The 12,171-nt window shown below is 41.5% G+C and overlaps 1 pseudogene; it reads right to left on the reverse strand.

Moving 5' to 3' along the window:
- Positions 1–936: 936 nt before the first annotated feature.
- LOC142663099 (uncharacterized) overlaps positions 937–12,171 on the reverse strand; it is a 38,031-nt pseudogene continuing 26,796 nt past the window's right edge.

Consider the following 12,171-nt stretch of genomic DNA (forward strand, 5'->3'; position numbering starts at 1 on the left):
GACACAGAAGTAGGGGGATGCAGCTGCAGTTTCTCTGTGTTTCCGTTAAAGGGACCCTGTCAGATCGTTCATGCTGCCATAGCCGCAGGCAGCATAATATATCAACAAGTGCCCCAATTACACTGCACGGGCTCAGGGAGAAGTGTCCACTTGGCAGCTTCTCCCCTTCTGTTACAGTCTACTTCCTACGATACCCAGAGAAAGTGGCACTATTCACCTGTAGCACCCTTTTTTTTACACAACGTCGGTTAGAGTGACTGGTACTCGGCTGACCCTAGAACTTTGCCAGCCTCGTGGTTGATTATCTGGCTGTCAGCGGAATGGGTACCATACAAATGATTAGGAGGTTGGCAATTTGGTTGATAAGGGTAACAGCTAACAGTCAAATTTCGAATTCCAGGGAAAAGACGGACTAATGTAATAGGGATCCGCAAACGGGATATAGAGAGTAGAGTATGTGGTACATTTCCGGAGTACAGGAGGGTAGTCAGACAATCCAGGGTTTAGTAACAGTGATGTAGCGGCGCTGAGCTTGCGATACAGGGCATATACAAACGAGTAGTCAGAGACAGACACAGGTCACAAATGATTGCGCTCAGATACAAGATATAGCAAAACCAGGATAAGGGTGAAACACTATAACTAGCACGGAGGTCAGCGTGCAAACCGCCCGATGCTCTGACTGGTCAGGCGGCTGTGCACTCTGCGCATGTGCTGCTTTATATCCCTGCCAGGCCTGCCGTCCGATATCCCTTTCAGACCCGTCGTCATCCCCTGGTTAAGCCCTAAGCCAAATCAATTTGTGACACAGTGGGTCCACGCTCCTGTCCAGATGCCCGACCGTGGCAAAAAGGTTCACACAAATGTCAGAGAAAAGAATCTTTATATTATAAAATAAAATAAAAAGTTATATAATAATGCTTTAGCAGATCCAGCTTAATTCCACCAAAAAGGAAACACTTTTATTGGCTGTTTAACATGTGTCTTTAAATCTGGTTTAACACAGACATAATTTGTCCAAATGTTATCATCGGGATTGCAGCCTAGATCACCCATCGCAGTACTGCTGACCTGTACTTAGATCACCCCCCGCAGTACTGCTGACCTGTACTTAGGTCACCCCCAGCAGTACTGCTGACCTGTACTTAGATCACTCCCCGCAGTACTGCTGACCTGTACTTAGATCGCCTCCGCTTGAACTGCTGACCTGTACTTAGATTACCCCCGCAGTACTGCTGACCTGTACTTAGATCACCCGCCGCAGTACTGCTGACCTGTACTTAGATAACTCCCAGCAGTACTGCAGACCTGTACCTAGATCACCCCCGCAGTACTGCTGACCTGTACTTAGATCACCCCCCGCAGTACTGCTGACCTGTACTTAGATCACCCCCCGCAGTACTGCTGACCTGTACTTAGATCACTCCCCGCAGTACTGCTGACCTGTACTTAGATCACCCCCCGCAGTACTGCTGACCTGTACTTAGATCACCCCCCGCAGTACTGCTGACCTGTACTTAGATCACCCCCCGCAGTACTGCTGACCTGTACTTACATAGTTACATAATTACATAGTTAGTACGGCTGAAGAAAGACACATGTCCATCAAGTTCAACCAAGGGACGGGAAAAGGGAAGGAAAAAATTCTACACATAGGAGCTACTTAGATCACCCGCCGCAGTACTGCTGACCTGTACTTAGATAACTCCCAGCAGTACTGCAGACCTGTACCTAGATCACCCCCCGCAGTACTGCTGACCTGTACTTAGATCACCCCCCGCAGTACTGCTGACCTGTACTTAGATCACCCCCCGCAGTACTGCTGACCTGTACTTAGATCACCCCCCGCAGTACTGCTGACCTGTACTGTACTTAGATCACCATAGTTTTGATTTGTTCTTACACATTACAAACATTTATATGGCTACACCCCAGAGTTCTCTTATGATGATCCAGACTTAATTTCTTAGAAAAACATTTCCCACATTCAGAACAAGCAAATGGCTTCTCGCCCGTGTGAATTCTCTGATGTTTAACAAGATTTGTTTTCTGGGTAAAACATTTCCCACATTCTGAACATGAATACGGCTTCTCCCCTGTGTGAATTCTCTGATGAATCTTGAGTTTAACTTTATTAATAAAACATTTCCCACATTCAGAACAAGAAAACGGCTTCTCCCCCGTGTGAATTCTTCGATGTTTAGCAAGATCTGATTTTGTGGTAAAACGTTTTCCACATTCAGAACATAGAAATGGCTTCTCCCCTGTGTGGCTTCTCTGATGATCTCGGACTTTGGCTTTAGTAATAAAACATTTTCCACATTCTGAACATGAAAACGGCTTCTCCCCAGTGTGAGTTTTCTGATGTTCAACAAGACCTGATCTCTTAGCAAAACATTTCCCACATTCCGAACATGGATTTGGCTTCTCCCCAGAGTGGAATCTCTCATGTTTAACAAGAGATGATTTCTGGGTAAACCGCTTGTCACATACTGCACATGAATACGGCTTTTCCCCGGTGTGAATTCTCTGATGTTCAACAAGAGAAGGCTTCTGGGTAAAACATTTCCCACATTCAGAACATGCAAATGGTTTCTCCCCCGTGTGAATTCTTAGATGATCCCTGAGGCTGGCTTTAGTAATAAATCGTTTCCCACATTCAGAACATAAAAATGGTTTCTCCCCTGTGTGAATTATTTTATGTCTAGAAAGATAGGATTTTCTATGAAAACTTTTCCCACATTCTGAACAGGAGTATGGCTTCTCCCCTGTGTGAATTCTTCGGTGTATAAAAAGACTTCCGTTTTTTGTAAACTGTTTCCCACATTCACCACATCGAAAATTTTTACCCCCTGTGTGACCTGCACTTGAGGTAACAATCTGTGATTGATCAGTAGACGTTTCCTCATTATTGGGGGGATCAGATGATAGATCTGTATTGTAAAGTCCCGTACGTACATTAAGGGTTGTAAAGTTTTCTGCTGAAGAATGTTGAATGATATGCGTATCTTCTACTTTATAATTTGGAGATAAAACGAAGTGTCCCTCTGAGTTCTTGCTAGGATTATCTGCTAGGGTTAAACATAGATTTGATTATCTTCTGTTTTTACAAACTGCAAAGTAGACATATTTCATTAAAAGCATTGCGTAGCCTTTTATAATGTATTAATGATAAAGTCTGGGAGTCTGATCTACTCTCAATTGCCACTTCATCACGTACATCTGGACTCAATATAATTTGGATAATTCGAGAAAATTACACCTTATCTAACGACCCTGCTGTCCATCAACCGATCAGGCCTTTAATATAAATATAACAGCCTTACATAGTTGCATAGTTAGTACGGTTGAAAAAAAGACATATGTCCATCAAGCTCAACCAAGGGATGGGAGAAAGGGAAGGGATGAAATGAAATTTCTACACATTGACATAGGAACTGATATTTGTTCCTTGTAGCCTACCTGAGTAGTGACCCGTTCACCCATTTTCTGACCAGACTAGTTCTAACAGATTAATTAGAATCTCTAATGAAGGTTTCCAGTATCTAGTAGAATCCACGTCACAAAGAATTCAGGCTTCCATGAACATATTGGAGACTTACTTTGAATATTTTCAGTTTATCGTTAGCAAACCATGTGCTCATTTTTCTGTATATATGTCACCATTTTCTCTGACAATTTGCCCTCTTACCTAAATAATTGTACTTGCCTATCCCTTTACCCTACTTTGACTTCAATAAAAAGACAAAAAAAATAATTTAGGCTGAGCCCAAAGAAGGTCCTCTCCAGTACTTAAGAGATAGACTTAAACGGTTATTTACAGCTTAGACATTTATGTCATATCCACTGGATAGCCATAACTGTCTGATAGATGCGGGTCCCAGCTCTGGGACCCACACCTATATCGAGTATGGGTGCTCTTCGGACCCCGCTTCGACTGGTGAGGCGGCCGCTGGCTGCAGATTCCAGGCAGTGGACTAGCGGAGGACGCTGCTTGGCTGTTTCCAGAACTCCCATAGAACAGATAGGAGAGTGTCGCATACATGCAGGCAGGGGCCGACTCACCAGGCGAAATAAAAGTCGGGTCCCAGAGCTGGAAATCCACATCTAGCAGACATTTATGGAGTATCTTGTAGATGTGCGATAAATGTCTAAGTTGGGAATAACCTTATAATAAAGAGGAATTGAATGTTTATAGTCATCACTGAAGCCTTGTTTGTATTATAACGTAACTTATCTGAGAGAGCCTATCTCTTTTGTCTGTCCTTCTGCCTGTCAGGTATGAATTAGTATTTAATCCCACCTTCTTCCACCTCTCCCTTGCTTGTGATTCTCCTATCTTCTGGTGTTCTCATCAAGCTCCTGACATTTCCTGCACTTCTAAATTCTGGACCTCGTGAATAGTGACCTCGGCTTGTCTCGTTTACCCTCTGCTTACTGATTCTGATTATCTGCTCCCGGCTGGTTTTTATCTTTGCTTTGCCCGATTACCCCTTGCTCTAGTTTTGGACTTTCAGTTAACCCTCTGGTTGTCTTTTTTCCAGCTCAGGTTTGCCTGCATTGCACCTTGCGGTCGGCTCTGGCGAACACCTTAGAACAGCCTTAGACTCTGTCGATCAGAGTGGTTACAGATTTGAGGTTGCGGTTTTACATGCATGCTCTCTCCTGGCACGCTCCAGCAGCATTGAGGCTTCCCTACTTAGAGATGCTGATGAAATCTTCTTCAGGGTCAGTGTTATTATAGATACCATGTGTGGTTTCAAACAGACCCCAGTAAATGATCCTGTACAACGCGGAAAGCAGCCGGATCTATGTTCAGAATTACACTGTTAATAGAATTTTCTGATAGAATATTTAAGATGAAGATTCACGTTACGAAAAATCTCGATTTACGTTTTTTACTCACCTGTGCTAATATCTACTTGAATTTCCTCTTCCTTACACTGCTGTACACCTTTCACACGTGTCTCTTCTTCTTCTTCTTTTTCTTCTTCTTCTTCCAATTTAACCTCCAGTTTAATATTGGTCAGATCTTCACCCTTATTTGACAAATGTATGAATTTAACTTACAATTCAGTAGAAAGTTTAAAAAAAATCAGATTATTAAAAGAAACCACCAAAAACCTATCACTATAGCGGGCAGTACACTGGCAAAAAGGCAGATTTAGACTATTTTCTGCCAACTATCTGCCTCTTCGGGATACAAACGAGCGCGATTGACGCCAACCGAAGACAGGTATATGGAAAAGTTGATCTGTGTGTTGAATATTTTTAGTTGTTGTGGGGTACAGTCCTTGGAAAGTCATTTGTGCCAAATAACAGATCTGCGTCCCATCAATAGAAGCCCAGACCAGGCCACAGATTGATCGGTGAACGGCGTTCACAAAACAACAAGTCGTTTGGAAAACAGCCGCCTGAAATCACTATGTCTGGCTAGCTTATGTGTCTAAACAGACCCTATATAGATTAGGTAGGGGGCTTGGCTCCATCTACCTCATGATCCTGAAGAACACGAAGATTTTCCTCTGGATTTCTCTTTCTGGATTCATCTGTAGAAAACACACACACACAGTGACTGATATGTACAGCGCTGATATGTCATTATTAAACTGCTTTCTTTACAACCAATGAAAATCTTCTTACTCTGGCGTTCAGCCCTCATGTACATCTCCTCCTCTTCTTCTTTGTCTATGACTTGAACTTTAATATTAAGCAGATCTTCACCCTAAACAGAAAAAAAAATACTTATTAAAACTGTCACCTCTGTAACGTCCACGGCCGCAGACTCCCCTCACACTGCCGACGCCTTCCTTCACGGAAATGCCAGCACATGCCGTCCTGGCCTGCAGTGACCACGAGGGTGACCGCGAGCTCAGTCCTGGCCTTAAAGGGCCAGCACGCACACATGTTTAGAATTGTCTAATCACCCTGGACTATAAGAAGGGCCCTGCCCCTTCATTCATTGCCTGAGCGTTGTTGTGTTTTCCCGTGTCAGTCTAACAAATGGTCCCTAAGGGTTTTCCTGTTCGCAGTGTTCCCGCACCTGTATCCCATGCTACCTTGTTCCTGTGCCTTAAAAGAGATGGAGTCGTGTTGTGTTACACCATGCCTGGTGTCTGCTGCCAAGGTCCCATGTGAGCCTAGTCATCGATACTGTATGTACTACCACAGGTACCCTTACTCGGACTATAGACTTTACTTAGTACACTTTTTGGCCAGCTGCTATCCCGCTACGGTGGTACGGCCCAGTAGGTCCACATGCCCACCGTTCGTGATAGCCTCAATATGCTACCCTATGTAAGGGCAACAGATTATATGGACAGGTCCTTTTTCCTGTTAGCCAAAACGGCACAAAAATTATTGTTAACATATTAATATCTAATTCTTCCAAAGCGGCAACTGTTTCAAGCTCTCTATTCCGTAATTCTCATGGGTCCTGATCAAAATGTTTGTCATATTTATGCAGTGCCAATTTGCGGGCAACAAGATTTAAATCTTTAGCCCAAACCAATTTGTCAAAATAGGGTGTAGGGGTGAAAGATAACCCTCTCTTTTATAGGGGCAACTGTGATTAACTTTAACACCTTAAGGACCAGGTCTATTTCAGCCTTCAGGACCAAGCATTCTGTTTCATTTTTTCCTCCCCGTTTTCCAAGAGTCATAACTTTTTTATTCTTATGTCAATATAGCCATATGAGGGCTTGTTTTTTTGCAGGACGAGTTGTTTTTTTCAATTGCACAATTTTTCGGTGTATATAATATATTGCTTTTCTTCTTTTTTTTTTTTTTTTTTTAATAAACTTTATTTAACTGTTTTAATTTTTTTTTATTAGTCCCACTAGGGGAATTCACTTTGTGATCTTCTGATCGCTTATATAATGCTTTGGTATACTGTTTGGCTACTGTACACCAAAGCATTATTTCCTGTCAGTTTAAAACTGACAGGCAATCTATTAGGCCATGCCTCTTGTACAGGGGAGGCCTGGGGGCCTTTGTTAGGCTCCTGGCTGCCAAGGCAACCCGTCGGCGGTCGGCGATTGCATTTGCGGGCCACCAAACGGTGACAGAGGGAGTTCCCTCCCTCTGTCAAACAACTTAAATGTCACGTTCGCTATTGACCGACCACGGCATTTAAGGTGTTAGACGGCCAGGATTGGAGTCACAGCCGGGCTCCCGCGACTAACGTGCGTGTCATAAATGTCATATAGATGCGGGTCCCACCTCTGGGACCTGCATCTATCTCTAGAACGGGGCCCCCTAAACCGCTGTCTTCCGGCCACTTCCTGGTTACATGGTCGAGTTACGGAAACAGCATAACTCGCTGAGCTACGCAGTTTCTGTAACTCCCATAGAACTGAATAGTAGTTACGGAAACAGCGTAGCTCGCCTGCTACGCTGCTTCTGTAACCGCCATTCACTGCTATGGGAGATACGGAAACAGCGTAGCTCAGCGAGTTGAGCTGTTTCCGTAACTCATCCATGTATTGCAGTGTATTGTACCCGTGATGTAATGATCGCTGGTTCGAGTCCCCTAAAGGAACTAATAAAATGTGTAAAAGAAAAAGTTAGATACATTTTCATGAGTGTAAAAAGAAAAAAAAAAAATTCCTATCGCTACATCCGTAAAAGTCCGAAACTATTGCAATATAGCATTATTTGACTCACACAGTGAACGGCGTAAGAAATAATTTAAAACCCCAGAATCGTTGTCTTTTGGTGACCATAGCGCTAAAAAGAATGAAATAAAAAGTGATAAAAAAATCGTATGTACCAAAAAAATGGTGCTAATAAAAACTACAACTCGTCCTGCAAAATCTAAGCCCTCACACCGCTCAAACGACGGAGAAATATAAGTTATGGCTCTCAGAATGTGTTTTTTTTTTTAACCAATAGTTTTTTCTTTGTAAAAGTAGTAAAATATGAATTTTTTTCAAATTTTCTGTTGTCTAAAACCTGGGTGCGTCTTATAGTCCGAAAAATACGGTATATAAAAAGTTAACTGTATTTTGTAACGGCTAAGACACAGCAGTTGCTATTGACCACAGCATCTAAGGGGTTAGACGAGAGGGATCTAAGGGGTTGGACGAGCGGGATCTCGCTTGTTGCAATAAAGTGTCAGCTCTAACATAGAGCCAACATTTTCCCCCTCCGCCGTATATATATGGTGGTGCTGTCGGGAAGGGGCTAAGATGACTTTATCACCACTCTGACATCGACTCAGCAGATCCTACATTACGGGAGCAGCGTACTCGCATCTGGGACATTGCCATGATATCCTGCTGGGCATTCCCGAATGGAATGAAACGTTTAATGCAACGGCGGAGTACCGTTAATCTTTGATTGCTCCTTTTAGCCAAACGGCACAATATTTTGTCCCTGACCCTGTGAAGTGCAACCCTTATTTAGGTCAACATATATAGGTGACAGATCCGCTCCAAAAAATAACTTTGTTCTAATGACTTTAATCCTAAATGATATATTGTTATGGAAGACTTCAGTTCTTTATACCTCGTGATCCTGTTGGACCTCATGACAATCCTGTGAATGCAGAGGACAGGGCCATTTCTCTGATGCTGATCTCGTATTGGAACCATCTATGGGAATCAAACATATGTGATAATATTACAGTTTATTATACTATAATAAAATTATTTAGAAAATTATTGTATTGCATCATAATAGTTTTTCTTGTATAACTGGATTTACACTGCGAAAGTTCAATGGTGGTTTAGTGAGGTTACTTAGAACTAGATTAAGACCCAAAGGTCCAGGGAACATTCATTACGTGTGGAGTAAAGGCAACATCAACATCCATATTGGAAAGGGTTCTTTACGGTTAGAGTAGTTAAGCTATGGTTTGACAAATGTCATAGAGATCTATATATAATTTCGTAATGAATGATGTATAATTGATCTTGATGGATGTATCTTTTTTCAGCCCATGCAAATGCGCAACGTGATTAGGAATATTCGGTTACACTGTTGACATACCATACATATATCTTTAATAAAAGGTCCAGGAGAACGAAACATTTCTGTCACGTGGTCTCTTTAAAGAGGTTTTCCCATCTTGGAAATTTTTTGTCATATCCACACCTGTCTCTAGAACGGGGCCTCCGGACCCCATCCAACTTTGTCTCACTCCCTCTGCTCTCCGGCCACTGAATTACGAGGTTGCCGGGAATACCACCTCATAACTTAGAAACAGCCGAGCTAGTGGAGCTACGCCGTTTCCGTAACTCCCAGAGAAGTGACAAGAAGTTACAGAAGCAGCACAGCACGGCGAGTTCAGCTGTTTCTGTAGTCCCGACCACATCGCCAAATAGTGGCCGGAGAGCAGCGAGAGAAAGAGAAGTTAGGATGGGGTCGGAGGGCCCCATTCTAGAAATAGATCACAGAGGTGGGACCCGCATCGATCGCACATTTATGGCATTTCCTGTGGATAGCCATGATAGGAAAACCCCTTTAATCTAATAATGATTTAACTTTAAATGCAAACAAACCATATATTGAAGGTTTTCCTCGTGAAAATTCCCAGTTTGGGATGAAATTGTAAGAAATATTTCTAATCGCGTTCATTTGGAGTGCGGTGTAACTATTATTCTCCTAAATCACCCTCTATGATCGGGGGAAGCAGGACTCACAGGCTTTCTGTATGTGTCCTGGTGGCATCTAAACTGCTTTTTACATGAAAATAATGAAAATGATACATCTCCGAACCCAGCATATCCCTGTCTATCCTATGCTACCCTCAGATAGGGGGAGAAGATCTGACAGATCCACTTTAAATGCTTCAATATGAGCCATTTTCATGCTAATGTTTGCATATCGGAATTCGACAGCCCCGACAATGCAGACTCAGGCCAGATAAAGAAGTGACTGTTCTGATCTGTAGGCACAAGTGCAGGACTACGGGACAGCCTTTATATTCCTTTGGCCGAGTAGAGTATATATGTTGAGTTTTATAAATATATGTGTGAGTTATTCTGTGCTTCTTTCCAGGATCCCGGACAATTATACAGAAGGTCTGCCCATATGGTGGGCATAAAAAATAAAGAAAAACTGATACCCTCAAAGTCAATGCTCCATATAGATTAACTGCCCATGGCGAAAGGAAGGCTTCATGCACTTACACAAAGGATGATGGAATGTGCAATGACTCACTTTGCCCTGAGATGACCACAATGGTGTGAGGAAAGTAATCTAGAGTAACAGATCCCTCTTACCCGATGATGTGCGGTTCCGATGGTCCTCCATCATGACGTCCTTGCACAGATCCCTCTTACTCGGTGATGTGCGGTTCCCGTGGTCCTCCATCATGAGGTCCTTGTACAGATCCTTGTGTTCTTCTATATACTCCCACTCCTCCATGGGGAAATAGATGGTGACGTCCTCATATCTTATAGGAACCTGACACACAATGATACAGTCATCACCCAGACACATCATAAAAAAAATCTTTAAATCGTATTATATAATGTACCATAGTAAGAAACTTTATTCTGGGTGTCAATACGATTACGACGATACCAGATTTATATTGTTTTCTTTATCTTTTATTACTTTTACCAAGTTAAAACATTTATTTTGTGTCACCATATTCTGAGAGCCAGAACTTTTGGATTTTCCTGTCGTGTGAGGCTTGTAGTTTACAAGGCGAGCCATAGTTTTTATTGATATCATTTTCGAGCTGCGAAGTGAAAAAAAACAAAAAACAGCAATTCTGGAATAGTGAATGTTTTTCCAATGGTGTTTTCCCGGCGGGTAAATATCGTGGTTTTTAAGAGGTTTTTTTTTTTTTCGGACGCAACGACACCAATGAGGTTTACTTTTTCTATTGCATAATTTTTTGCAAAAAATTGTAGTCTTTTTTTCTTAACTTCTAAAAATTTGATGAAACATTATTTTTTTTTTTTCCATTTCCACTAGTAGACTTTATTATGTGATTGTTAGATCGCTCACACAGTAATAATTATGTACTGCCTTTATTAAGGCTGGCCTCTGGCAAACACACATCTTGAAAATGGTAAAGGAACTGAAGTTCGTCGGAGTAAAATGCGCCAAATTTATTAACCCCTTAAGGACGCAGCCTAGTTTTGGCCTTAAGGCTCAGAGCCCATTTTTCAAATCTGACATATTTCACTTTATGTGGTAATAATATCAAAATGCTTAAACCTACCCAAGCGATTCTGAGTTTGTTTTCTTGTGACACATTGGGCTTCATGTTCGTGGTAAAATTTGGTCGATATATTCAGTGTTTATTGGTGAAAAATTGCAAAATGTAGAGAAAATTTTGAAAAAATAGAATTTTACAGAATTTAAATGCATCTGCTTGTAAGACAGGCAGTTATACCACCCAAAATAGTTACTAGTTCACATTTCCCATATGTCTACTTTAGATTGGAATCATTTTTTGAACATTCTTTTATTTTTCTTTGACGTTACAAGGCTTAGAACATAAACAGCAATTTCTCATATTTTTAAGAAAATTTCAAAAGCCTTTTTTTTAAGGTACCTTTTCAGTTCTGAAGTGGCTTTGAGGGGCCTATGTATTAGAAACCCTGATAAAACACCCCATTTAAAAAACTAGACCCCTCAAAGTATTCAAAACAGCATTTAGAAAGTTTTTTAACCCTTCAGGCATTTCACAGGAATTAAAGCAAAGTGGAGGTGAAATTTTCAAATTTCATTTTTCTTGCTGAATTTCAATTTTATTCATTTTTTTTTCTGTAACACAGAAGGTTTTACCAGAGAAACACTACTAAATATGTATTGTCCAGATTCTGCAGTTTTTATAAATGTCCCACATGTGGCTCTACTGCGCTCGTGGACTAAAACACAAGCCCTAGAAGCAAAGAAGCACCTAGTGCATTTTGAGTCCTCTTTTTTTTATTAGAATATATTTTAGGCAGCATGCCAGGTTTGAAGAGGTGTTGAGGTGCCAAAATAGTAGGAATCCCCCAATAGTGACCCCATTTTGGAAACTACACCCCTCAAGGAATTCATTTATGGTTGTTGTTACCATTTTGACCACACAGTTTTTTCACAGCACGTATTTGAATTGGGCTGTGAAATGAAAAAAATGTAATTTTTTCCAATAAAATGTCATTTGTGATCAAAATTTCTTATTTTCACAGGGAACAAAATACCCCATTTTGTTGCCCAATTTGT

This window comes from Rhinoderma darwinii, chromosome 11 (genome assembly GCF_050947455.1).
Source record: "Rhinoderma darwinii isolate aRhiDar2 chromosome 11, aRhiDar2.hap1, whole genome shotgun sequence".
Classification (NCBI taxonomy): domain Eukaryota; kingdom Metazoa; phylum Chordata; class Amphibia; order Anura; family Rhinodermatidae; genus Rhinoderma; species Rhinoderma darwinii.